Raw genomic sequence first — 26,116 nt, 5'->3', positions numbered from 1 at the left:
AAATTTATGAAAATTATTGTATCTCACACTGAGAAAATCAATTGTCAGAATGTTTACTAAGCTCTAGTTTCTAGTTGATATTTGTTACTTATTTTATTTCTGAACATCAGGTGGCTTCAAATACATGTTGGTATCTAAATAGTTGTGTTACTACAAGGATGGCAGCATTAAACAAAAATGGAATTGTCCCACTGACACAAATGCTGCCACACTGTCTAGGGTCCAGGAATTTCAAGGAATATTGCCGATATTACATCTTTTTTGGGATGTGTTTTTGACTACCAGGTCTTCTTGGAAGTATAAGAAGGCAGAGGGAGAGTGCTCACAATCACTAAAAAAAAGTCCTGGTGATGTGAGCCCAAATACTAGCATACATGGAGTTACTGTTGGATTGGTGTCTGTGCAGAGAGCCATAGGTGAGTGATGAAGCTGGACCAACTGGTGAAGCAGTGATTGTAGATGAAATCTAGAGCTATATGCTTTTAGTATGTATGGGACTTCGCCTGCAATCTTTTCCCAGGATTGTCACCTTTCTACTACATGGTCAGTGTACTCATAATTTTTCACAGCTTGGTTTACATCTCTTTCAAGAATAGATTGCGTCTATGGAGCTGGCTGGAATAAGACATAGTGACTGCATTGCAGGGGTGTCTGCATCATTTTTAAATAAAATTCTGGAGTTTAGACAGTGAACTTCAAAACCTCTGACCACCATAAATTCTAAAATCACTAACATTATATGCTAAGTATGCGTTTTCACTTTCGAGAAGATCATAATTGAAATGTTATGAAATAGCATGATCTTACTATTTAGTAAAGATAGTCCTATATAGTTTATAAGTACAAAAAGTTTTAGTGTAGGAAGCAATACAAAAGGCTATAGCTTGGTAGTTAAGAGCCCAAAATTCATGTCCAGATGGTTTCATATCACCTATCAATTTAAAAAATTTTCTGGGACTAGAGAGATAGTAAAGCTTGTAAGAAGCTTGCCATGCATGTAGCTGCCTAGTTTAATTACTTGCGTCCCATATGTTCTCCTATGCCCTTCCAGAATTGATCCCTGAGAGCAGAGCCATAGGTCATCCCTGAACACTCCCAGCTGCATCCCCCCCAAATGATATTTGCAAAGGCACTTACACTACAGGCTTCATACACTTATTTTTATGATAAAAGGCTTAATGATATAATCAATATTATCTCTTCTTGTAACAATTTAAAACTTGGAACAACTTAAAACTAGGTAATCCAGTATTATTCTTCAAAGTAATTTTCTTTAAGACTTAGTTTCAACAGATAGGTTCAGTTGCAATAGAGGACACTTCCTAATGCATGCCCATATTCAGAACTTTCAATCTGAATTGGGTCTTCAAAGAATGATGTCAGCCAGTCTCCTTCATCAACTTGAAGCACAAGAATAGGGGAATCAATAGTCACTCTGTGCTTCATCAAATGGCAAGCCAACGTCTGTATGGCTTACTTTAATTATGACAAAAAGAGAACAAAATCTCACAAGTAAATTATTTTTAATGTTTGATTTCTGGTTAGAGTGATAGGAACACTCAGTTGATTCCAATATCACTGGATGAGACCGCTTCTTTAGGTAACTGCCTCCAGTATATTGTATCAGTGTCTCTCTTTCATTTGTTTTTTTTTCTTTCCAGAGGGCTAGTGTCTATTCCTCTAATCTTCTGGAATGTAGGCTGCCCTTCTGGTTTCTGTGTTCTGTAGAATTCAACATAAATGATACTTTACATTCCATGTTATGCTCCAGTAATAGATTAGAACATTTTTATGCTAAATCAAACCATTTTATTCTGTCATTTTTTTCAAATTCTTCCTAGACAATAAAGATACAGGCTATAATTTACCTCAAGTCCCTATACTATCATCTCAACTACATCGGGTGTGAAGAAATGGGACTCTGTGGTATAAAAGTCACACTCAATGACATCATTTAACATTGAAGGGTCTCTTTAAAATATTTCTACTAGATAACACTGTTCAAGCAATTTCTTTCTTATTGTTTGCATTCTAATACTTCTTAGAGTTAACCCTTTAGTTACAGGTATATAACACAAATGAATATACAATGTTAATACTCATATAGTTACCATCTGTAGGCTGTCATATCATGCAATGAAATATCTTAAAAGGCTACAAAAATTAATGGAAACACAATGCTAGGAGCTGGAGAGATAGTATAGAGGTTAAGATAGTTGGCCTATGACCAGAAGTTCAAAACCTGGTACCCACACACGCTGAATGTGATCCTGTCTGCCATTTCTATAAAGTCACAATGCAGCCAAGTGTGTGTAATCATCTTCAAGGGCACATTCCACAGAGAACATCACAACTCAAAATGTGTCAGTGTCATACTCAGTAGTAGGATGCTTGGCAAGCACCATGACAATGCCTAGAGAGAGCCAAAACCATATAACCTAACACAACATGGTGACCCCTCTGCAAAAAGCACATCTGGAATTACTGTAACTGAAAGAACACAAACCTCAGTGATGCCCGTGACTGAGTACTCAAACTCCACAACCAGCTGTGCAAATCCCAGAGAGCACTGTAGCTATTGTCAAGAACAATAGTCAAGTGTGTGTGTTAGCCCCAATTATTTACCACCACCATAACAACAACTAAAGGAAGAGAGGGAGGAAATTTACATATCAGTGTTATATTGGTCATTTGAATGAACTAATGATCTCAAATGTCATTTTCCTCATAGAATTTCTAATCATACAGTAAAATTACTATTGATACCTGGAGTTGAAGAAATTACATATCAAATACCACTTGCTTTTCAGATAATCAATTTCTCACTAACATAGCAATAGTCTATATATGACATTAGATTAGAAAGGAGAACTTTTTTCACATCACCTTAGAATTCTTCATAAGGTTTATGATTGGGAAATTCTGACAGGAGAATATACCAATGCTCAGTGTCATAACTGCTTGAAAAGAGAGCCAGTTCTAAAATAAATACTATTCAAATAGCAGATGTGTTTATAGATCAACATACTGACATCTCTATAATACAAAATAAAGACCAAAGTGCACAGAATCAATGCAGTCAAGATAACGGAAATGAAATTTCTTAAACATAGATGAATATTTAAAGTCCTCACGAACATATATTTTATGAACATTAAATCAGATATGATAAACATCCACATTACATGCTCAATAGTCTAGAAATATTAACAACACATGAGAAATTAGGGTTTACTATCTATTTTTTAATATGGCAAGTACAAATCTAACAAGGAAACTTACTCATCAACATTATGGTCACACAGAGCAATAGCCTTCACTTTATTTACATGAATTATATATATCAAACTGACAAATAAAGCAGTCTGCTTATTATCACTGAGGATTTTTAAATAATAATTTCTTTATTTAAGCACTGTAATTACAAAAGTGCACATAGTTGGGTTTTAGTCATTGAATGTATATCACCCTTCACCAGTGTAACTTTCTCCTGCCACCACTGGCTTTAAAAATTTTTTTACTGCATTTTAGACAAATTCTGAGTTGTAAAAACTTCAGAAAAAACTATGCAGTAAAAAACTGCATAAAATTTATGCATAGATGATAAATATATGGACATATTTATGTTTTAGTACACCCATATATAAAGGCATGGTCAATTATAAATTACATATTATAATACTACCATCATCACTGAATTATTTCTAATATATTCTCCTCCTTAAGTAATTTGGCTCAGAAGACACTGACAATTCACTTTTTAAATTATTGATGTATTTCTTTCACATCAGGCATCTCAGGTGTTACCAGGTTTTCAAGAAGGACCATTGATGCTGGTGAACTTTCATGACAGAGAAAAGGTCCCAATATTTTTAAATATTCAGTCAATAACATTGTCATACTTGTCAAGAATGGACCACTTAAACATCTTTAGCTAAGATAAATTGGTCATAAAGAAAATCTTAGTGATTGCAGAATTGAGTGATTTTATATTATAAATTATATAATATTTTATATATTATAAAAGTGGTTTTATATTATATTTAATATATTTATATAAAATATATTATCAAATCAATTATTTTATATAATTATGAATATTTGAGTTCCAAAGACATATAAGTATAGGTTCCTTTACTTGATTTCCCTCTAAACCTATTTTCTAATCCTTATTTAGATGATTGAGTCTCTTTAGAAACCATATGTTTGTCTAGCTTCTACTGTGTAGAACACAGTTTTCCTTACCCCATGAGAGTATCAATTTAGTAAAATTACTATAAATTATGAAGATCGGGCCCGGAGAGATAGCACAGTGGTGTTTGCCTTGCAAGCAGCCAATCCAGGACCTAAGGTGGTTGGTTCAAATCCCGGTGTACCATATGGTCCCCTGTGCCTGCCAGGAGCTATTTCTGAGCAGACAGCCAGAAGTAACCCCTGAGCATCACCAGGTGTGGCCCAAAAACCAAAAAAAAATTTATGAAGATCATTATATTTTTAATAAATTTACTTTATATTTAATATTTTTCTTCTGGATACAAACATGGTACATTAAGATGAAGAAAGCTTTCTCTTTACCTCCTTTTCGTTCCCAGTTCTTGTCTAGCACAAACCTTTCAAATTATCATTGTAAAAATAGTCCTTTTTCTGTCCTAAATGCATTTGCCTCTACCACTTTGTGGCAAGCTTCCTACCATGGACTGGTCCTCCTGACCCTCATTTCTATTGTATTTGAGTATTATTCTTATATTATATTTTTATATATCTCACATATATGTCTGTCCAATCCTTCTGATTCACTTCACTCAGCATGATACTCTTCATGTTTATCCATGTATAATCAAATTTCATGTTGGGTCATATAATATTCTATAGATGAGATTTCTAGTTGTCAATATCAACTATTTACTAACAATTTTTGTGTGGCCAATGTTTTGATATGCTCCAGTAAAAAATATAGGCCATTGGACCTTGACAATAATCCTAAGAGTTTGGGCACTGCTTTGCAATTTCTAACTATTAATCTTGTTCTATCTTTTTACAGAATATTTGTTTTATTATTTTTAAAACCAAGCAATGCTGGGATATAATAGAGCTGGTAGGGTACATGCATTGTATCTGCATAGCCTGGCACCACATGATCCCTTGTTTGGGTACCACACCTGGTACACTCAAGAGATACACTGGGCTCTTCAGTCAGGAATCAATCCTGGTGGTATTCAGGGGACCACATGGCATATCAGGGATCAAATCTGGGTCAACTGGATGCCAGGCAAGCACCCTACCCACTTTGATATCTTTATTTTCCCAAATTATCAATCAGTATTTTGACTTAAAAATAACTGGTTCTACTAATAGGTAGTACATATGCATAGCATGCTTAATTTATTACTATATGATTATGGTCTTACTGTCATAAAGCCACATGATACAAATAATTTTTTCAGATTTATATTTTACATTCTTTTTCTTATTTTGACCAAAGTGGCTTACATATCTTTCACAATATTGTTTTAGGTCGATATTAACATTGAATCAGAGGAATTTCCATCCCCAAAGTTGTCCTCCCTCCACCCCAATGCCCATCCTGCATCCCATATCCCCCATCCTCATCCCCCGGGGTTCCAGTACAAGTGGTCCCCTCTGTGTCTAACTTACTACTTAGTGATCACACAACTGTTTGGGTCTGCCCTCCACCATCTCCCTCTCTATTTGAGAGGTGGGACTAGATACTTCAGGTTATGTGGCTTTGTTTGAAGAAAAGAAAAGCAATAAAAATGGGGTAAAAAATCGAATAAACCAAAAATGGGCGGAGTCCTTCTAGAAGCTCTCAACCTCATTCTATAAGCCCACAATGAGAGTAAGGCTCTTAAAAAATTTCAAATTTTATTTTTATAAAGTTATAATTTATCATTATAAATACAAAAATTACTTATTTTCAGTTCCTAGCAAAACATGGAGCAATGAAATAATGAAGCAATAATAATTATTATTTTTATTATTAACAATAAGCTCTAGCTGACATTTAATTCATAAAAAAGTAAAAATACTTTCTAGGTGCTAGACTTCATGGAGTTTCTAATATTTATTGTATCATGTGAGTTGTATCATGTTAGTGAGGACAAGATTCATTTCTAATGATTCAGTAGATTTTACAAAATTCTCTATAGGTTCAAGCACTCCATCAGTGCTCAATCAAATCTATCATTTCTTTATAGGATGTAAAATATATTTTCTCAAATCTGTTGTATTAACTGAAATTATTCCTCAAGTTTTAGATTTTCCTACTTCCAGTGTGCTTAATCTAATGTAGATTTGGCAAAAAAGGCTATAAATATTTCGTTCATTCATCTCCTTTGAATATAATTAGTTGAGGGGGGTACAATAATGGTTAATTATTCTTTTAAAAGTATATTTATGAACTGTATAGTTTTCAAAAATCTGATGTGTTTCAATTTAGTGTAATTATTATTTTGACCGATGTTCAAATTGTCCCAATTTATGTTCAGTTCTCATTTGTTAATTGCAGATAGAGAGCATTGCGTCCAGGAGATAATGCAGTAGTACTAAATCTCTGTGAAGCTTTCGAAAATCCTATCTTATTGGCTAAGGATAAAAATATATTATTATGCTTATCCTTATACTTATGTAGAGTGAAATACATTGCTTTTAAAATCATACCTTTTTTTCATAGAAATTGATTCATTAAGGAGGCACCAAGACCAAACAGTTATAAGACCACTAAGTAATAAACTAGACACAGAAGGGACCATGCATTCTAGCAGCCCCTGGGGTGGGGGAGAGTGGAGGATATGGGAGGCAGGCTGGGAGTGGTTGTGGGAGGACAATTCGGTGGTGGGAATTCCCCTGATTCAATGTAAATATGTACCTGGAATATTACTGTGAATGATAAGTAAGCCACTATAATTAAAATAAAAATTATATTTAAAAAAAAGAAATTGATCCATTAAAATAAAGAGGATCTTTGTGACTCTAAGACTAACTCAAAGATGCGTTTGTTGTTTTGGTTCTTTTTTCTTTTTTATTAATTTAGAGTCTGGTTTACATTGCTGTTAATATTGGTTTCTCATGCACATAATTCCAATACCACACTCATCAGACTTTTACTCACTACCCTCCTCCAAGGACCTCAATTTACCTCTCTTTCAACCTAAGTTTAAAATGCTTTTAGTGGACTCATAAAATGAGAAGCTCTCATGAGGATTTTAATCAATAATAAACATCATGATATAAAACTAAAATGTATGACAAAGAAAGCAGAACATACGTTTAGCATATCTTTTGTTTGGGGGCCATCCCAGCAGTGTTTAAGGCTTACTTCTGGCTCTGCACTTATGGATCACTCCGGAAGGCTTAGAGAACCACATGATATGGGATCCCAGGAATTGGACTCTGGTCATTCATGTACATGTTCCTGCCTCCTAGCCCTAGCATTTCTTTCTTATAAAATATATATTTGTCTTTATTGGTTGAAGTACTATGATTTAGAATAATGTTGATGATGATTTCTTGTGTAAATCTATTTCTTGTGTAAATAATTGTAAGACCAGCACCAAAATAACTTATGTTCTTTTATGAGAAAACAGTTAACAATGCAGGGTATTCCTTTGGTCTAGTGAACCTTTATCTCAGAACTAAGGAGAGCTCAATGGCTGAGTCCATGCTTTACTTCCAGATGATCTGTGTTTCTTTCCCTATGATGCAAGGTTCTCAAGCACAACTGAGCGTGAGTCATAAGCACAGAGCTGGCAATTGGCCTTCAGCACCACTGTGTGTGAGTTCAAAACCAGAAATCAAACAAAAGTAGAACCTCTGTCTCCAAATCTTTTGCTTGCTCTTCATCTATTTCATACCTACTTGAGTGTCCCTATATTTGACACTTCAAATAATTGAACTCTTGGTGTTTTGTTTTGTTTTGTTTTGGGGGTCACACCAGGCAGTGCTTAGGGGTTACTCCTGGCTCGGAGCTCAGAAATAACCCCCGGAAGGTGGGTGGAACCTTATAGGATGTGGAGAATCAAGCCTGGTCCCTCCCAGGCCTACAGCTTGCAAGGAACATGACCTACTGCTGTGCTATCTTTCTGGCTCCAAGAATTGAATTCTTTTGATAACTTTCACAAGGATTACAGTTATGTGTAAAATTTAGTTGTCAACTTTAATTTACCATACTTTTTTCTGTTTTTATATCATCAAAAAGTAATTTCAAATAGGCATCTATTTATTTTCTCAGATATGTATTTCTGCCAAAAATTTTCTCTTAATCTTTTTTCTATTTCTTCAGATACCATTATAGTCCCAAATATCTAGAGTCAGAAAATCTGTGTCATTTTTATTCTGTTATTCTCTTACAGTCAACCAAACAGAAAATTTTGCAATTAGTTTATTCAGTGCACCCAGTATGCAATCACAAGAATATCCATGATTACTTCATGGTACAACAACCCAGGTTCACATGATTTGTCTACAATTACACTTGGAATTTCCTGAGTCACTTTCATCTTCCCTCAATATATCTCTTATCACCAGAGGGAAGATCCCTAAATCGCTTCTTCTCACTAATATATATATATATATAAGTTTTCCCACAAAATTTCTAATTTAACTACATGCAAAAATGACTATACAGCTTTATAATAGTTTTATAAGATTTTATTTTGGCATTTCAACTAAATTATAAAGCTTGTAATTTTCAATATGTCAAAAAACCAAATGGGATATGAGTTAGAAAAAAAGTAGCAAAATATTTGTAGATTAAAGAAATCAGAAAATAGGTGTGGGAGTACAGTGAGTAGAATATTGCCTTGCATGCCATTGACCCAGTTTCCTTGCGCCTTCCATAGTGATCCCTGAGTGCAGAGCTAGGAGTAAGCTCTGAGTAACTATTAGGTGTGACATTCCTCCAGAATAATATGGGACCTTAATTTCTCAATCTGTAAAGAAGACATAAGTCATGTTCTACTTGTATCAGTATGTAATTGCTTAGATAACATCAAACTGGTGATGGAAAGGAAGAAAGTTGTGATAAAGACAAAACTAAGGTCATCTAGTACAGTAGGACTTAGGAAGAGCTAAGATGTTCATTCTGCTACATTTGAGTGTAAGGTAAAAGAATTTCTCTGCAACTTTCAGAGGACTCGCCCTTGACCAAAAGATATATTTTAAGTGTTGAGCTTTATGAGGACCCTTCCTTAAACCCAAGAACTTGCCCTTGACATTTTGACTGTTGCAAACCTTATTACTTGTGGTTATCTAAATCTTGCAAAAACGTAACTGAGCAAATGTCAAATGAACCACCCTACTGTCTGAAAGCTATATAAAGGCTTGTGAAATCTGGTTTGGGGCTCTCTCGTCCTCTAGAAGAGCTTCTGTATGCTTGTAAATAAATAGAACTACTTGTTTTTGCATGGTCTCTGCCTCTTGGAGTCATTAGAGGGGTGTGTGTGGAGTTCCGAACCATATCAGAGGTTGAGATGTATTGTGTTATTCTGTGGATCTCAGGAGCTACAATTGGTGTGTTGGTTGAGAATCACACCAGGTAGTGCTGGGGGAGGGGCTATGTGGTACCAGGGAAGGACCTACCTCTTCTGAATCCAACTCATATTTTCCAGCCTACTGAGCTATCTCTTTGGCCCAGTTATTTTATTATCATGTCATTTTGTATCAGTGGCAAACTAATTATGAGGAAAATAAGTAAAATCTATATAAAATGACAAAGAGGAAGAAAAGTCAAAAAACGTAGCTAAGAGAAAATTTGGGAAAACCATATTTGGTAAAAATCATTGATAAACTTATCATCTAATTTTCCCTCTTCAATTTCTTCTTTCTGAAGAAAAAATGAATAGCTTTCCTTTGGAGAAGGCATTTATAATGTAGCCAAATATTAAACAACTAGGCATTATATTGAGTATATTTTATTAATGATTCTATAAAATAAAAGGCTAAGATATATCCATAGTATAGATGAGGAAACAATTGGAATTGGAGAAAAGTGTGAAAATAGATGTTCTGAATGCACAGGTTTGTTCTCAAAGATATATTAGTTGACATCCTCTTTTTTTGTTGCTGTTGTTGTTTTTTGGGCCATACCCAGTGATGCTCAGGGTTACTCCTAGATATGCACTCAGAAATCGCTCCTGGCTTGAGGGACCATATAGGATGCCCGGGAATGGAACCACAGTCCGTCCTGGGTCAGCAGCATGCAAGGCAAATGCCCTACCACTGCGCCATTGCTCTAGCCCCTTTCCACCCTCTTTATAGAAGAAATACTTGATGCTTATCTGGAATTCTACCTTCTTCTTCTTTTTTTGGGGGGGGGGAGGGTCACACCTGGCAGCGCTCAATGGTTACTCCTGGCTCTATGGCTCTATGGCTCTATGCTCAAAATTGCTCCTAGCAGGCTCTGGGGACCATATGGGATGCCAGGATTTGAACCACCATCCTTCTGTATGCGAGGCTTACCACCATGCTATCTCTCCGGCCCCTAATTCTACCTTCTTAAGGACACAGAAGCCCCTATAATATTACTGATGCCTTCTGGATCATTCTACCATTCCCATATCATTTGTTTTGGGATACATTATTCTAGAACTTCCTCTTTAATAATACCAGGCTCTAACAAAGTTGATTCATGGGGTATTTGAGTTACAATAAAGTGAGAAATAAAACTGATATCTGCTTACTAATTCAACTAGAATGAATTCAGACTACACATATATAGTAATTCACATGCTACAATGTAAAAGTGCTTGGTGTATGCTCCAATTCTTTAAGAAAACCAAAATATCTAGAGACTACACAGTAAGAACTAGGGTCGACTATCTCCATAGACTCATACTGTTCTCAAAAGAGATGAGATGTAAATCAAACCATAAAATTTATGAGTACACCAACCATGCAACTGAAAGCTGGCAATCCCTGGGGAAGAGGCAGATTAAGTGTGACAAAGCCACACCAGCTACACCCATTTCCCAACAGTAGCCACTTCATCAATGAACCTGCTCACCACTTCTCTATAGCTCTCTACAGAGATAACAATCATACCAAAATTCCAGGTATGCAAATATTTGGGCTGATAATACCAGACATTTTTACTTGAGTGTGGAAACAATCTGCCTGCATTATTGTACTTTTGGCACACCTGGCAGCTGAAAACACCCTCAACAAAAGCCACAGTATCATCAATAGCACTTGAAATTTCTGGGCCATGCATTCACATTTGTGGCTGTGGGACAACTACATTTTTGTTTAATAATGACATCCCTGTAAGACCATACTAATTTAGATGCCAATATCTATCTGAAGCCACCTAATGTTCAGAAACAAATGATGTAATAGAATGGTCTACTAGCAACAAAAGCTTGTTAAACCTTCTGATAATGACTTAATTACATCATTGAAGACACAATAATTTTCTCAAATTTTCTTGTCACTATACTCTTCTTTTTTCTTTCTAAAAATAATTTACTCCCACTTATCAATGCTTTATGGTAACAAATGCATTATGGAAAATTGGTGCTATTATGATTATTATGGTATAAATGCATTATGATCAACTATATGATACATGCTCTTTAAATGCAGTAAATTTTAAAAAAGGAAACAGGTCAAACTTTGGTAACAAAATGAAGTACTGCAGCATTGCTTTGAGAAGGTGATCAGTAAGTACAAATCAATTAAAGATAGATACCTAGAAAATTGTTCTGCAGCATATAATATTTATGAAGCAAGGTTTCAAATTGGGGAGAAAACTGAGCAGCTGTCAAAGATTTTTTGAGGTTATAGAAAGACATTTCTGCTACTATACAAAAGATATGGTACTGATAGTATGGTATCTGTAGGTAATTAAGTGTAGGGCAAGGCCAGGAAACTGGTTTCAGTCTGGAGTACAAGGACAGCACAGTGCTTCAAGAGAAGTAAACCACCACTACAAAGTAAATGTCATAATTAAAGATAGCACTTTGTGATGTCACAGGGATTAAAGATGTCACACTCAAGATCAATCAGGAAAGAGAAAGAGAAAACACATATTAAATAGCTATGCATCACTTCTTGGCCTCTTGGCTAAGATCAAGTGTAGTATCTGTTCTTATCATTTTAATATCTCATACGTGATCTACCCGAGGACAATAAAGAAAAAAATAGCTATGCAGACATAATACTGAAAATGCCCTGGTGAATCTGGATAAAAATGAAAGTACAAAGAAAGTGCTAGGAGAAACAGTCTAGGAAGTTGTACTTTCAATTAAGCAGGAAATATAAGACAACTGAAAAAATAAAGAAAGGAACATGTCATATAGAAAAATATTGAAGTATATGAAGTGTATTGAATAACAGCTCCTGGTAGGCATGAGGAAATAAAAGTCTTCACTACACAATAGTTTTTAAGATAATAGAGTGGACTTTAGATCAGTGGGATTTAAACAAAACTCTGGGTACTTGCTAGAAATTTATATTCTCAGTTACCATCTCCAACTACTAAATCAGAAACCTTGGGGGTGAATCATACAAACTATGTTCTAGAAAGCCTCAGGTATTTTAATGCACATTCAAGTTTGAGAGTAGAAAAGAAAACTCAAACAAAAAGAATTACACTGAATTATATGACAAACATAGAGGTAGAGATATAGAAATAAAAACAATTAAAAAGAACAAGTTACCCTTAAAGTTTATCCATGCAATGTATGGATTCTGTTCAAAGAAAAATAAAATTTAAACAATTTTAATACATAAAAGTGCTTAATATGATGAAAAATGTACCCCAAATGAAGAAACCATGTTTTCCATGGATCACTATATACAAGTGAACTGCAGGAGATGGAGCGATAGCACAGCAGATAGGGCATTTGCCTTGCATGTGGCTAACCCAATTTTCACCATCCCATATCATCTCCTATACGTAGGAGATGCCAGGAGTGATTTTCCTGGATTGAGAGCCAAGAGTAATCCCTGAACACAGCCAGGTACGATCAAAAAACAAAAATAATTTCAGTTAATAATGTAAATATTTCATATCTGTACATATAGCATTGCTACTACCCCTATTTGCTATTGAGAAGCAACCTCATAAGACACTGTAAAGCTGGTTATATATGGCCCAATGGGATGTGAATAATGCCAATGCAGGTTTTAATGTCTATGAAATTACTTGAAATAAAAGAGATCTGCATTACAATAAATGTAGCCATGGAAATAAAGTAGGATTAAAGAATATAACATGTATATTTCAAAAAATATATAAAATTTTTAAATATTTTACTTTTTCTGTATCAATGCCCATGTACTGTGACTGCTATTTGGGTCCACTGAACCAAAGATGGCCCTTCTTCTAGCTACAAACCAAAACAAACCCCCACTGACCCACAAAGCTGACACTGGCCTCTTTCATCATCTGTCATATCAAGGGCTCCAAACTTCTTCCAGAACTGCCAAAAATAATTTCAACATGAAAGATGTTAGAGCTGAATCCATACCTCATACTTTACTCAAAAGTCAATTCAATGTTGATGAAAAGATCTTGAGGTCTGATCAGAAACAGTAAAGTCCAATGAAGAAAACAGGGAGAATGCTCTGAGACAGGGACTTCTAATGTGCATTCAGTGATTTGATATTAATGACAAAGGCAATAAAATAAAAAAATTAACAAATGGGACTACTTCAAAGTAAAGAGTTTCTACATGGTAAAAAAAACACACAAGTTAAAATAAAGAGAGTTAACTGAATGGAAAAAATATTTGCATTCAACACATTAGATAAACATCTGTAATGGCATGAAAATATTGTCTGGTTCAACCTCTGTGGAAATGGCATGGAGAGTTCTCAGTAAACTTAGAATTGAACTGTCATATGACCTAGCAATTCAAATTTTGAGCACATACCCACAGAACATAAAAATATTTCATTCAAAATGGTATATTCACACTATTATTCATTGTGTACTTAATACAAGAGCCATGGTATGGCATCAAACTAAGTGTCCAACAACTGATGAATAAATCATGAAATTGTTGTATGATACAGAAGGTAATACTATACAGTGTTAAGGAGCAATGGAATCATGTAATTTGCTCCAACATGGTTGGAACTGGATGATTTAATATTGAGTAAACTAAATCAGAAGAAGACAAAATATAATTTCACTTTTTATAGAGTAACTTAATGAGAAAATAGACTGTAATAAAAGGGAAGACCACAGTTCTAGGGAAAAGGACAGAAAAAAGAATGAATCCAGGTGGGAAAGAAGAAAAGACAGTAAAGTAATTGGGAAATAGGAGTCTAGGCTTTGGTTATATCAGAGAGTTTATAGCTGTACATCCAAAGCACAGACTCCACAACACTGAAAACCTGAGATCTAAGCTTCACCCATGTAACTTGAAATATACCTGTAAAGGTGGCACTTGGGAGGTTTGGGGGGATGGAATATGGGCATACTAGTGGAGCAAAGTGGACGCTGATGGTGGAAATGGTACTGAAATATAATATAACTAAAAGTGAACAATCAAAATTGGTTAAGGTAAGGCTCTTTAACTTAAAAAAATAATTTAAAAATGTAACTATTTCATCTGGGCCTCATTGGTTATAAATCTTAGTAAGGATTTCTAGTATCGCACATTAAAAAGAGAGATGGTTGAAAAATTACCGTACTTTCCGGTGTATAAGATGACTTTTGAAACAAAAAAAAAAGACAACTGAAAATCAGAGTCGTCTTATACGCCAAGTATATCTCAAAAATTGTTTCAATATGCTGCTAAACGAAACAAAAATTAATCAGGCCACAGAGTTTCCAAATATCTTTCTTGGGGGCACTTAAAGAGTACTCAGGAGATCTGGGAGCCACTTCTGGCAAAAGCCAGCTAACCGTGTTGGTGGTTCAGTGCTAGGGTCCGAGGATGGGGTGTTGTTTGGTTCACCAGGGAATTGCCAGAAAAGGTGCCTATGATAAGGGATCAATCACTGCAAGGCTGCTCCGACCACCTCTCTAACTCAGCTAATCCAAGCAGGCTTTTTATGCATGTAAATTAGACAATGTTCTGGACCCGAATCTACACTGTAAAAAGCATGCTCAGATTGGCCAGAGTCAGAGAGGAAGTCTATTACAGTATAACCTTTAAACTTTTGCTTATTGCGATTGGCTCACTGTGGTACATGAGCACAGGAACACATGCAGCACAGGAACGTTCTGTCTGATACAGCGAATATATGCCTAAACCTTTGTTTTTGCTGCAAAATTAGGGGGTCGTCTTATATGCCCAGTCGTCTTATACGCCGGAAAATACGGTAACTGGAATTTACTGAACAAAATATTTTTGGAATCTTAGATTTATATTGTAGACTATAATATGTAAGTTTATATTTAGATAGATGTCATCAAACTGATAGAAAATTTAATAAATGTATAACTGAAAATACACACAGTTGAATGCAAAGCCCATCTATTTTAACAGTTAAATTAGTAACTCAAAAATTAGATGCTTTTCAAAAATATAGAGTTTAAGTTTCTATTGAATAGAGACTTTTTTTCCAGAGGAAAAATGAACTCTTTCATGATTTTAAATCATAAAGTATAAAGTTAAAATAGAATAAAAATAGACTCCAGGGAAGAAAAATATTGAAATACCTTAAAGAAATACTTCCATCCACAGAAACATGTAATGATGAGTAGAAAAGATTTTTCAAAACAGGGGCTAAGAAATTGTAAGACTGGGAGCAAAAAGAGGAGAAATCAAAGAACAAGTGAAAGAAGTATATAGAATAAAAGACAAAATGATGAGCAAAGAGGTCATTTGTGAATAAAGCACTACCTGGAGACAACTTTAAAATCTTGAGAAGAAAGCATAGTGTTTTACAAAATTACAAAAGAAGATTCTAAAGAAGTCAGAGATGATAATATTTGGTATCAAATAATAGCAGATAATAGATCATTTTTAAAAGAGGATTGGGGCTTTCTTATTGAAGTGGTAACTTCAACGAGCAGCAAACAAACCAAAAATACAGAAGACACAGGACAAAGTGATGTGGTCAAATCTGTAAAAGATGTGGTTAAAGAATTCAAAAGACTTTGATTTAAACAGATTCTTCATGACTTATGGCTTAAAATGACCAGCAATAGGGATAAAAATGTCCAGCAAGATCAATCTTCTAGTGAGTTTTCTTGCCTAATTAATAGGAGTAAAAGTAGACTAACACAATATAGTTTTTTCATTGATTAAGAAAATTAAGAAAAAAGAAAATAGCAAGGAAAAGTGCTCAGCATTAGAAGGATTATGTTGCATGTGTTAGTCCTGGGTTTGATGCCCATTACTTGGGGGAAAGCAGGAAAGAAAGTTGTAAAAAAGCAACAACCTTTGGTACTACTCAACAAGCATGACATTTGAGAAGAAAAAAAAATAATCTATGGCAGTCAGGAATGTAAACAAATGGATGTGAATATTCCATAAACTCTTATTTTTAAAACAACTAGCCATCAGGGATGACCTTTGTATTGGCTTACCCCTAGTCTATAGATCCATTTCTAATATAAAATATGTGCATAAGAAAAATTGAAATCTGAAGATGCTTCAAAAGCAAGTAGAATAAATGAGAAACATAAAGAAGCTTCTGTCTTTTGCGACTGAGTTCCTCAACAATCATTACTGCATGCCCATAAAGAACGGAGACTAGAATTTAAAGTTGAGACAATATGCCTTAGAAATGCCTTAGAAATTGAGTGTGAATAAATGGTCATATAGAGGGGATGTTAAACCTGCTCAGTTATTGGCAATTCCACACAGTTCTGCCTGCCATGGTGCCTACCTGTACCACAAAGCCCAGAAACCTGGCTATCTATCACCTCTTCGAAAGTCCTGGGTCAGATTTACAGGCTCAGAGGAGGCTGAAGATTTATTATGGCCTACCTGGCAATGATGGGTAGAAGTGTGGGCTTCTGCAGACAAAGGTTTTTCAGAGCAATCACTGGACATTTCCCTACAAAACACCTGCTTTGATGATACAAGCAGAGCTGCAAATTGTCAGTGGTTTCCTGCTGTCTATGCAATTTTCTTACTCCCTGAAAGATCGCCTTTAAGTGAAGAGCTAGTAACATCTTCCCCTGGATTTCATTCTCCCAGTCTGTCCAGGTGGTTTAGTGATACACTTAATTCTTCGTAACGAATACTCTCACTGCTTGACATATACAGAGCAACAAATCATTTCATGACCACTCCCTGCCCAATATTACATTTTATGGTCAAATTAAGGATGCAAAATAAGAGGATGAATAGGAGTTTTTCCAATTTAGAAGTGAGAATGTTTTGCACATAAGCTGTAACTTTAAGGTAGTATGGACATTAAGTAGTAGACACAAAGGAAATAATAGAGACAGCATAAAGAACATATTTGGACATTAGGTAAAGCTCAAATGTGGGTGATAATTTTGGATAGATATGTTTTAGTCAATTCCTGATAATTTCAGGGGGTAACAGAATCTTAACAATTAAAAGTAAGTAAATTAATGTATATTGAACATCTTCTTTGGGCACTGCAAGTTTTCACAATTGTTAAAACAATCCTGCAAGGAAGATATTGTTAGCCTCATCTAGACATAAAAAATCTTGATGTCAGATAAACTAGAGGGGCAGTGCAACTGGCAGGGCATTTGCCTTGCACGTAGGTGAGTCATGTTCAATCCCTGGAATCCCCTATGGTCCCTTGAGTCCACCAAGAGTGATACCTGGGGACAGCCAGGAGAAAACTCTGAGCACAACTTGGTGTGGCCAAGAAAAGTAAAAAAAAAAAAACTATATCATCAAAGTAAAGTAAAGTAAAAAAAAACTTGCTTAACTCACACAGCTATTAAATGACAAAGCCAGTATCTCAAAGAGAAATTTCTACACTATAAAGATGGTATCTTTTCATCTCTACTTTGTCTCAAAGACTACCTGCACATTTTAACATGGACTGAAAAAGAGTTTAAATCTGATAAATGCAGATTTCCAGTTAGATGTTATTTTTAAATTGAACTAATTCTTAACATGCATTTATTCAGCCACTGGAGTTACTCAAATTGTCATAGAGAGAAGCAGAATGCTTGTCCTAGACAGGCAAGGGAGTGGGAGAAAAGTGGGGTATAATGGAGGTGGCAAGGCTGTACTGGGGAAGGGTGGTGTACATTCTATAACTAAAACCCAATTATGAACAATAAAGCAATTAAAAATAAAAATAAAATTAAAAATTGTTTTCTTAAGAAGTTTGAAGTCTTGGGGTAGGAAGTAGTATCTAATCAGAAGATGATAAAAGCTAATTAAAAGGTAAATATACTTACAAAGAAACATTTATAGAAAGTAACTAAAAACGTAAAAGGCAGCAATATATATAGGCATGTTACTGCTAATGAAAGTTCGAATTTTTAATAAAAAATTATAAAATATTTAAGGATCAAAAAACTTGTGAGCGCTGAAGAGACAGTACAATAGGTAAGGCACTTGTCCTGCACACAACTGCCATGACTTTGATTCCCAGTACCTTAAATGGACTCCTGCACTTGCTAGGGGTGATCCCTGGGCACAGAGCCAAGAGTAAGCCTTGTGTGCAGTGTGCTGTGCCCCCAACCCAGAAAAGAAGGCTTTGGACAAGAAAGATAGTACAAAGATTTGAAGTACTTCCAAGTATATGGTTGTGGTATCATGGTTTGAAACTTGGCACTGCTTATGGCTCTCACCCCTACCCCAGCACCACCAGGGATGACACCTAAGCACAGAGTGGGTAGTCCCTGGGCATCTCCGGCTGCAGCAACACTGACCACATACAAAAGAAAAATGAATAACTAGCCTAGATATAAAGGTAAAGAGTCACCTGCACAAAGCCGACTAGGGTTTGATCCAAGATACCCTAGATCGTGCCCTGAGCACTGCCAGGTATGATCACTGAGCAGAGCCAGAGCTAAGGCATGAGCACAGCCAGATGTTCCACTCCTCCAAAGACACACACCCCCAAACAAAAATAATAAAATTAAATTAAAAGGACTGGTAGGAGAAAAAATATGCTATAGAAAAGATTAAGTAAGCATACAAAGGCAAAACAATAAAAAATTGAGAATGTCAGAGTTATAATAAATTGATAGGTCTGTGACTTCTATATAACTAAGACTTACAATTAAAGTCTATAGCCTCCTTGAGAAGTGCCATGCATAGATGCAGAACTATCTCTAAATTATTCCCCATTCTGATGACTTATTCTCTAAAAGACTAGCAAAGCAAGAAATATTATTTCAATATTCCAAAAGTACTGCTGTAAAACTTTGGGTAGCTTATTTTTAGATAAGCATTATTTTACATTTATAACTACTTCCCATCTTTTTTGGTTCTAAATCAACATACTTATCAATATCTTATCAACATACTTATCAAAAGACATATCAGAGGGCTGAGAAATAGTACAAAAGTTAGGACAAGTTCTATCAGCCTGAGGCTGATTCAGGTCACCATATGATTCAGTGCAGAAGCATGCTGGATGAAGCCAACACATATGTTGAATGAAAATTCATTTCCCTATAATGTATACAGTTGGTTCTTGGTACAAATTTGAATATATGAATATCTAAAAACTATTTCTAAATTTTTAGGGATATGTAGCATCTTTTGTTTTTTTTTTTGGGGGGGGGGGACACTCCCAGTGACGCTCAGGGGTTACTCCTGGCTATGTACTCAGAAATCCCTCCTGGCTTGGGGGACCGTACAGGACACCAGGTATCGAACCAAGTTCCGTCCTGGGTCAGCCACATGCAAGACAAATGTCCTACTGCTGCAATATCACTCTGGCTCAAAAATTTTTGGCTTTTATAGAAATCATATACATTATATCATATACACATTTTAGAAGGAAAATCAAGATTTATTTTGTGAGTTTTTGTGTTCCTAAAATTAAAATATTACTAAGCTATTACTGAAATTCAAATGATTTATTTCAACAAAAACAAAATCAGACAAGTGTAATTATATTTGAAAAGTCTCTACACAGCAAAGCAAACCAAAGGGCAGGATAAAATTGAGTCTTTAAATGTGAACTTCTCCTATTGTATTCAAATAATCTTTTTCAGTATTTAAAAAGTTCTACCTGTGGAATATGGTAAAATGTTCACAAACTATGTATTTAACAAGAATTAGTATCTAAAATATACATTACTAATACACATATGCATTAAATTTAATAATAAATAAATAAATAACAAATAAGTTATTTGTGTAATAGAAAATTTATAAAGGGAAATACCAAAGAGCAATTTCTAATCTAACCACATATTTTATTCACTTAAATGTCTCATTCTTTCTTACATTTTTCTACATGATAACAAAATCATGTTTTTAAATAATACTTGAATTGTATGGCTACAAAGGAATAATTGATAGAACACTGTTTCATAGTATTAATATGTATATAATTAAAATTTTTTAATGAATAGAAACTAGGGACTGGAATGATAGTACAGCTGTTTGAGCATTTGGCTTGCACATGGTCAACCCAGATTTGATACCAGGACCCATATAGTCCCACAAGCCTACTAGGAATGCTCGCTGAGCTCAGAACCAGGAATAAAACCACTGGATGTGGTTCAAAGAACAGAGAATATAGATTGAGTAATAGAAAATATATAGAGGATTAAAACCTAACTTAAATCCTAAAAATTTTGGAGGGGTATTGAACAACACCCAGAACTATTCAGGGTTTATTCTTGGCTTTGCACTGGGACAATTTCTGTGAAGGTTTGGAATACCATATGTGGTGCTGGAGATAAAATTTAGATCAATTTCATGCAAGGCAAGTGTTCTATCCATTGAACTCTCTGAACACTAAAACAATATTTTTATAAACCTAGATAAATGGTGCTGTGGAGATGGTTAAAAGTGTCAGAGTATATGTTTTGCTAGTGAAAGTCCCAGTACAATCCCCAGTACTGCAAATTTTCTGAGCATCATTTGGAGTAACACCAAGTTCCCACCAGGAGTAGCCCCTGTATATTACTAGGTAGTTCCACTAAAAAGGGAGACAAGAAAAAACAAAACCTAAAGCTGTTAACAGAAGTTGAAATAAACCAGCAATTAGATGTAGCTTATTGAATTATAAGAAACTACTAAGAAAATTATCAGGAATTTTATAGGAAAAAATGGAAAAATATAAAAAAAAGACTTCAAAAGACAAGGCAATAGAAAGGAAACATACAACCCAACATTTATGCAATGAATCCATAGAGTAAGAGACCAGACAAAATATGAGGAAGAAGAGTTGGAATAATAATTTTGGATGATGTTTCAGAGCCTTCTTGGAGAGTCCTTAACACATTACAATATTTAAATACTCTTCCCCATATTCATCATAGCAACGAACATAAAGACAAAGTCTTAAGAACAAAAAATAGATTATATGCAAGAAAAACAATTATACATAGTATTGTATACAGAATATAATATTTGCTAAACTGCTATTCAAGGATAAGAATAGACCAGACTAACTGCAAATGTAATTATAATGTAATTATTCTGTACTTAAAGAAAGTAATGATTCACTCCAAATGGAAAATTGGAGGTTAAAAGATGAAAGAACAAAATATGTCAGTACAAATAAAGAAGGTAACAACAATGACTGAAGGGCTAAAATGTATAGAAAGAAAATATTAAGCAATAATAATATGAAATATAGAAGGAAGAAAATAGAAAATTTTTGTTTTTAAGAAGTTTTTATAGTAACACAGTGATTTATTAATTTGTTCATAATACAGTTTTTTCAGGTATTAAACATTCAAAGACCAATCCCACCACAAGTGTGACCTTTCATCCACCAATGTCCCCAGTTTCCCACTCATTGCCTTTTTTTAAATAAATATCTTTATTGAAGCATCATGATAACAAGCATGTTTGTAGTTGTGTTTTAGTTATATGAAAGAAAAAAAAACCTTCACCAGAATCATGTTCCCACCAACAATGAAATCCAACTCCTTCCTCCCACATCCCTTGCCTGTATTCAAGACAAACATTCTATTTTTCTCACTCACTACCAAAGAAATGCTAGTTGTCAGAGTAGTTATTTCTCTAACTCACCACCATTTGTGGTAAGCTACATATTATGGGCCAGTTCTTCCAATCCTCATCTCTCTTGTCTCTGTGTATTATTACAATGGTGTCTTTTATGTTTCTTAAAACCCATAGATGAGAGATGAGTGTCTATATCAGTTCCTCTGACTTACTCCACTTAGCATAATAGTTTCCATGTTCATATATGTATAGGAAAATTTCATGACTTCATTTTTTTCTGATGGATTCATAGTATTCCATTGTATACATGTACCACAGTTTCTTTAGCCATTCATCTTTTGTCGGGCATCTGGGTTGTTTCCAGATTCTGGCTATTGTAAATAGCACTGCAATAAAAATAGGTGTCCAGAAGGCATTTCTGTGGGTTTTGTGTGTGTGTGTGTGTGTGTGTGTGTGTGTTCCTATTGTATTTCCCTAGGAGTGGTATAGCTGTATTATATGGGAGCTCAATTTCCAGGTTTTTTAGGAATCTCCATATTGTTTTCCATAAAGGTTGGACCAGACAGCGTTCCCACCATCAGTGAATAAGAGTTCCTTTCTCTGCACATCCCCACCAGCACTGATTGTTCTTGTTCTTTGTGATGTGTGCCTGTCTTTGTGGCATGAGATGGTACTTCATTGTTGTTTTGATTTGCATCTCCCTGATGATTAATGAAGTGGAGCATTTTTTGTGTGTCTTTTGCCATTTGTATTTCTTCTCTGAGGAATTTTCTGTTCATATCTTCTCCCAATTTTTGATGGGGTTGGAATTTTTTCTTGTTAAATTCTGTCAATACCTTGTATATCTTAGATATTAGCCCCAATTATGATGGGCATTGGGTGAAGAGTTTCTCCCATTCTGTGGTGGCCTTTGTATACTTGTCACTATTTCGTTTGAGGTGCAGAAGCATTCTCATCTTTCTCTCATCCCATCTGTTGGTCTCCTCTTCCACTTGTTTGGAGAGTGCTATTTCCTCCTTGAAGGAGCCTTTAGTCTCAAAGTCATGGAGTGGTTTACCAATATGTTCTATATAGATTACGGTTATGCGTCTGATATCAGGGTCTTTAATCCATTGGATTTGACATTTGTGCAGGGTGTTAGACGGAGGTCCAAGTTTACTTTTGCATGTGGCTGACCAGTTGTCCCAGCACCATTGTTGAAGAAGCGTTCCTTGTTCCATTTTGCATTTATTGCCACTTTATCAAAGATTAATTGATTGTATGTCTGGGGAACATTCTTTGAATACTCAAGTCTATTCCACTGATCTGAGGGGCTGTCTTTATTCCAATACCATGCTGTTTTAAAGACTATTGCTTTGTAGTATAAGTTAGAGTAATTGATATTATTTTTCCTAAGAGTTTCTTTAGTCATTTATGGAAGTTTATTGTTCCAAATAAATTTAAGAAGAGTTTAATCCACTTCTTTGAAGTATGTCATGAGTATTCTTAGAGGTACTGTATTAAATCCATACAAAGTTTTGGGGAGTATTGATATTTTAATGATGTTAATCGCCCCAATCCATAATCAGTGTATGTGTCACCATTTCCTTATGTCCTCCTTTATTTTTTACAGCAGTGTTTTGTAGTTTTCTTAGATCCTTCACCTCTTTAGTTAAGTTGACTCCAAGATATTTGAGTTTGCGTGGCACTAATGTCAATGGGATTGTTTTTTAATGTCCATTACTTCTCTACATTATTGGTGTATAAGAAGTCCATTGACTTTTGCATGTTAATTATGTAGCTGCCACTTTTCTATTTGAATCTATTGTTTCTAGAAGCCTTTTTGTAAAGTCATTAGAGTTTTCTAAATATAATATCAGGTCATTTTCAAACAGTGAGAGCTTGACATTTTCCTTTATTATCTGGGTGCTCTCAATATCTTTCTTGCCTAATCTTTAGGACAAGTACTTACAGTACTATGTTGAATAAGAGTGGTAAGAGAGGGAAGACTTGTCTTATACAAGATTTTAGAGAAAAGGCTTTTAGTTTATCTCCATTGAGAATAATATTTGCCATTGGCTTGTGGTAGATACCCTTGACTACATTGAAAAAAGTTCCCTTCATTCCTATCTTGATGAGGGTTTTTATCAAGAATGAGTTTTGGACCTTATCGAATGCTTTCTCTGCATCTATGATATGATCATGTAATTTTTATTTTTATTTTGTATTGATACAGCATATTATGCTGATTATATTATGAATGGTATACCATTCTTGCATTTCTGGGATGATATGTATTTGGTCGTGGTATCATGGTTTGTTGCTAAGGCGTTGGAGGTTATTTACCAGGATTTTGTTGAGCATTGTTGCATCTGTGTTCATCAAGAATATCAGTCTCTAGATTTGTTTCTCTGCAGCATATCTGTATGGTTTTGGTACCAAGGTTGTTAGCTTCATAAAAACTACTTGGGAATGTTTCTGTTTCTTCAATTTACTGAAAGAGTGTGAAAAAAATTGGTAGTAATTTCTCATGAAAGACTTGAAAGAATTCATTAGTGAATCCATCTGGGCCTGAGCTTTTGTTTCTGAAAAGACATTTGATTATCATTTTAATTTCTACAATATTTATGGGGCTACTTAGATATGCAAGATTATCCTGATTCAACCATGGAAAATTATAAGAGTACAATAATTTATCCATTTCTTCCAGATTCTCATGTTTTGTGGCATAGAGTTTCTCAATGTAGTCTCTGATTACCTTTTTAATCTCTGTATTATCTGTAGTGATCTCCCCCTTTTCATTTCTAATCTGATTTATTAAGAGTTTTTCCTCTCCCTTTTTTTTGAGTTTTGCTAGTGGTTTATTAATCTTGTTTATTTTTTCAAAGAACCAAATTTTCTTTTGTTGATCTTCCGGATTCTTTTATGGGTTTCCACTTCATTGATTTCTGCTCTAAGCTTTGATATTTCATCTACCTACTAATTTTGCTTCATTTTGTTGATCTTTTTCTAATTTTTAAGCTGTGTCATTAAGTTATTCATGTAGGTTCCTCTTCGCTCTGTATGTGTGCTTACAAAGCTATGAATTTTCCTCTTAGTATCATTTTGCTGTGTCCCATAAATTCTGGTAATTTGTGTCTTCCTTTCCAGGAATCTTTTGTTTCCAGGAAGTATTTCCAGGAATCGTTTTATTTCTCCTTTGATTTCATCCCTGACCCACTGGTTATTCAATACTGTTTAATTTCCAGGTATTACAGTTTTTTTCTGGGGCAGGAGAGATGGCATGGAGTTGGGGTATTTGCCTTGCATGCAGAGGGATGGTGGTTCGACTCCCGGCATCTCCCAAGTCTGACAGCAACAATTTCTGAGCGTGGAGCCAGGAGTGACCCCTGAGTGCTGCCGGGTGTGACCCCCCAAAAAAGATTTCTTTTGTGTCCCTTTGTCATTCATTTCTAGTTTCAGTGCATTATGGTCTGAGAAGGTAGCCTATACTATTTCTATCCTCTTGATTTTATGCAGATATGTTTTATGGGTCAGCATGTGGTCTATCCTGGAGAATGACCCATTTGCATTGGAGAAGAATGTATATCCAATTTTCTGGGGATGGAGTACCCTATATAGATCCACAAGTCAACTTTCTTCCATTTCACTTTTCAGAAAAAGAGCACATTTTTGTTGAGTTTCAGCCTGGTTCACCTATCAAGGGGTGACAAGGCAGTGTTGATATCTCCCACTATTATTTTGTTTGTTAACAATCGTACTAAATAATTTACTGTCCCTTATTGTGTGTATATCTGTTTAGGAATGTGATTTCTTCCTGTTGTACATATCCCTTTATTGGTAAGAAATTTCCATCATTTCCCCTTTTAACTTTTGTCTAAAGTTTGTGTCATCTGATATTAATATGAACACTACAGCTTTTTTAAGGGAGATGTTTGCTTGTATGATTTTCCTCCAACCTTTGATTTTGAGTCCATGTTTATTCTGACTATTCATATGTGTTTCTTGTAGGCAGAAGAACGTTGGATTTAGCTTTTGATCCATTTTCCTCTCTGTGTCTCTTAACTGGTGCATTTATTTGAAATTGAGAGAGATAATTGTTTTGGGATTTAGTGTCACCT

The 26,116-nt window shown here is 35.0% G+C and overlaps 1 pseudogene; it reads left to right on the top strand.

Annotated features, from left to right (window-relative positions):
• The first annotated feature begins 12,058 nt into the window (after positions 1 to 12,058).
• On the top strand, positions 12,059 to 12,174 carry LOC126000029 (uncharacterized; annotated as a pseudogene).
• Positions 12,175 to 26,116: the final 13,942 nt, after the last annotated feature.

The sequence above is a fragment of the Suncus etruscus genome, chromosome X (genome assembly GCF_024139225.1).
Source record: "Suncus etruscus isolate mSunEtr1 chromosome X, mSunEtr1.pri.cur, whole genome shotgun sequence".
Taxonomy (NCBI): domain Eukaryota; kingdom Metazoa; phylum Chordata; class Mammalia; order Eulipotyphla; family Soricidae; genus Suncus; species Suncus etruscus.
This window is presented reverse-complemented; position numbering and strand designations above follow the sequence as displayed.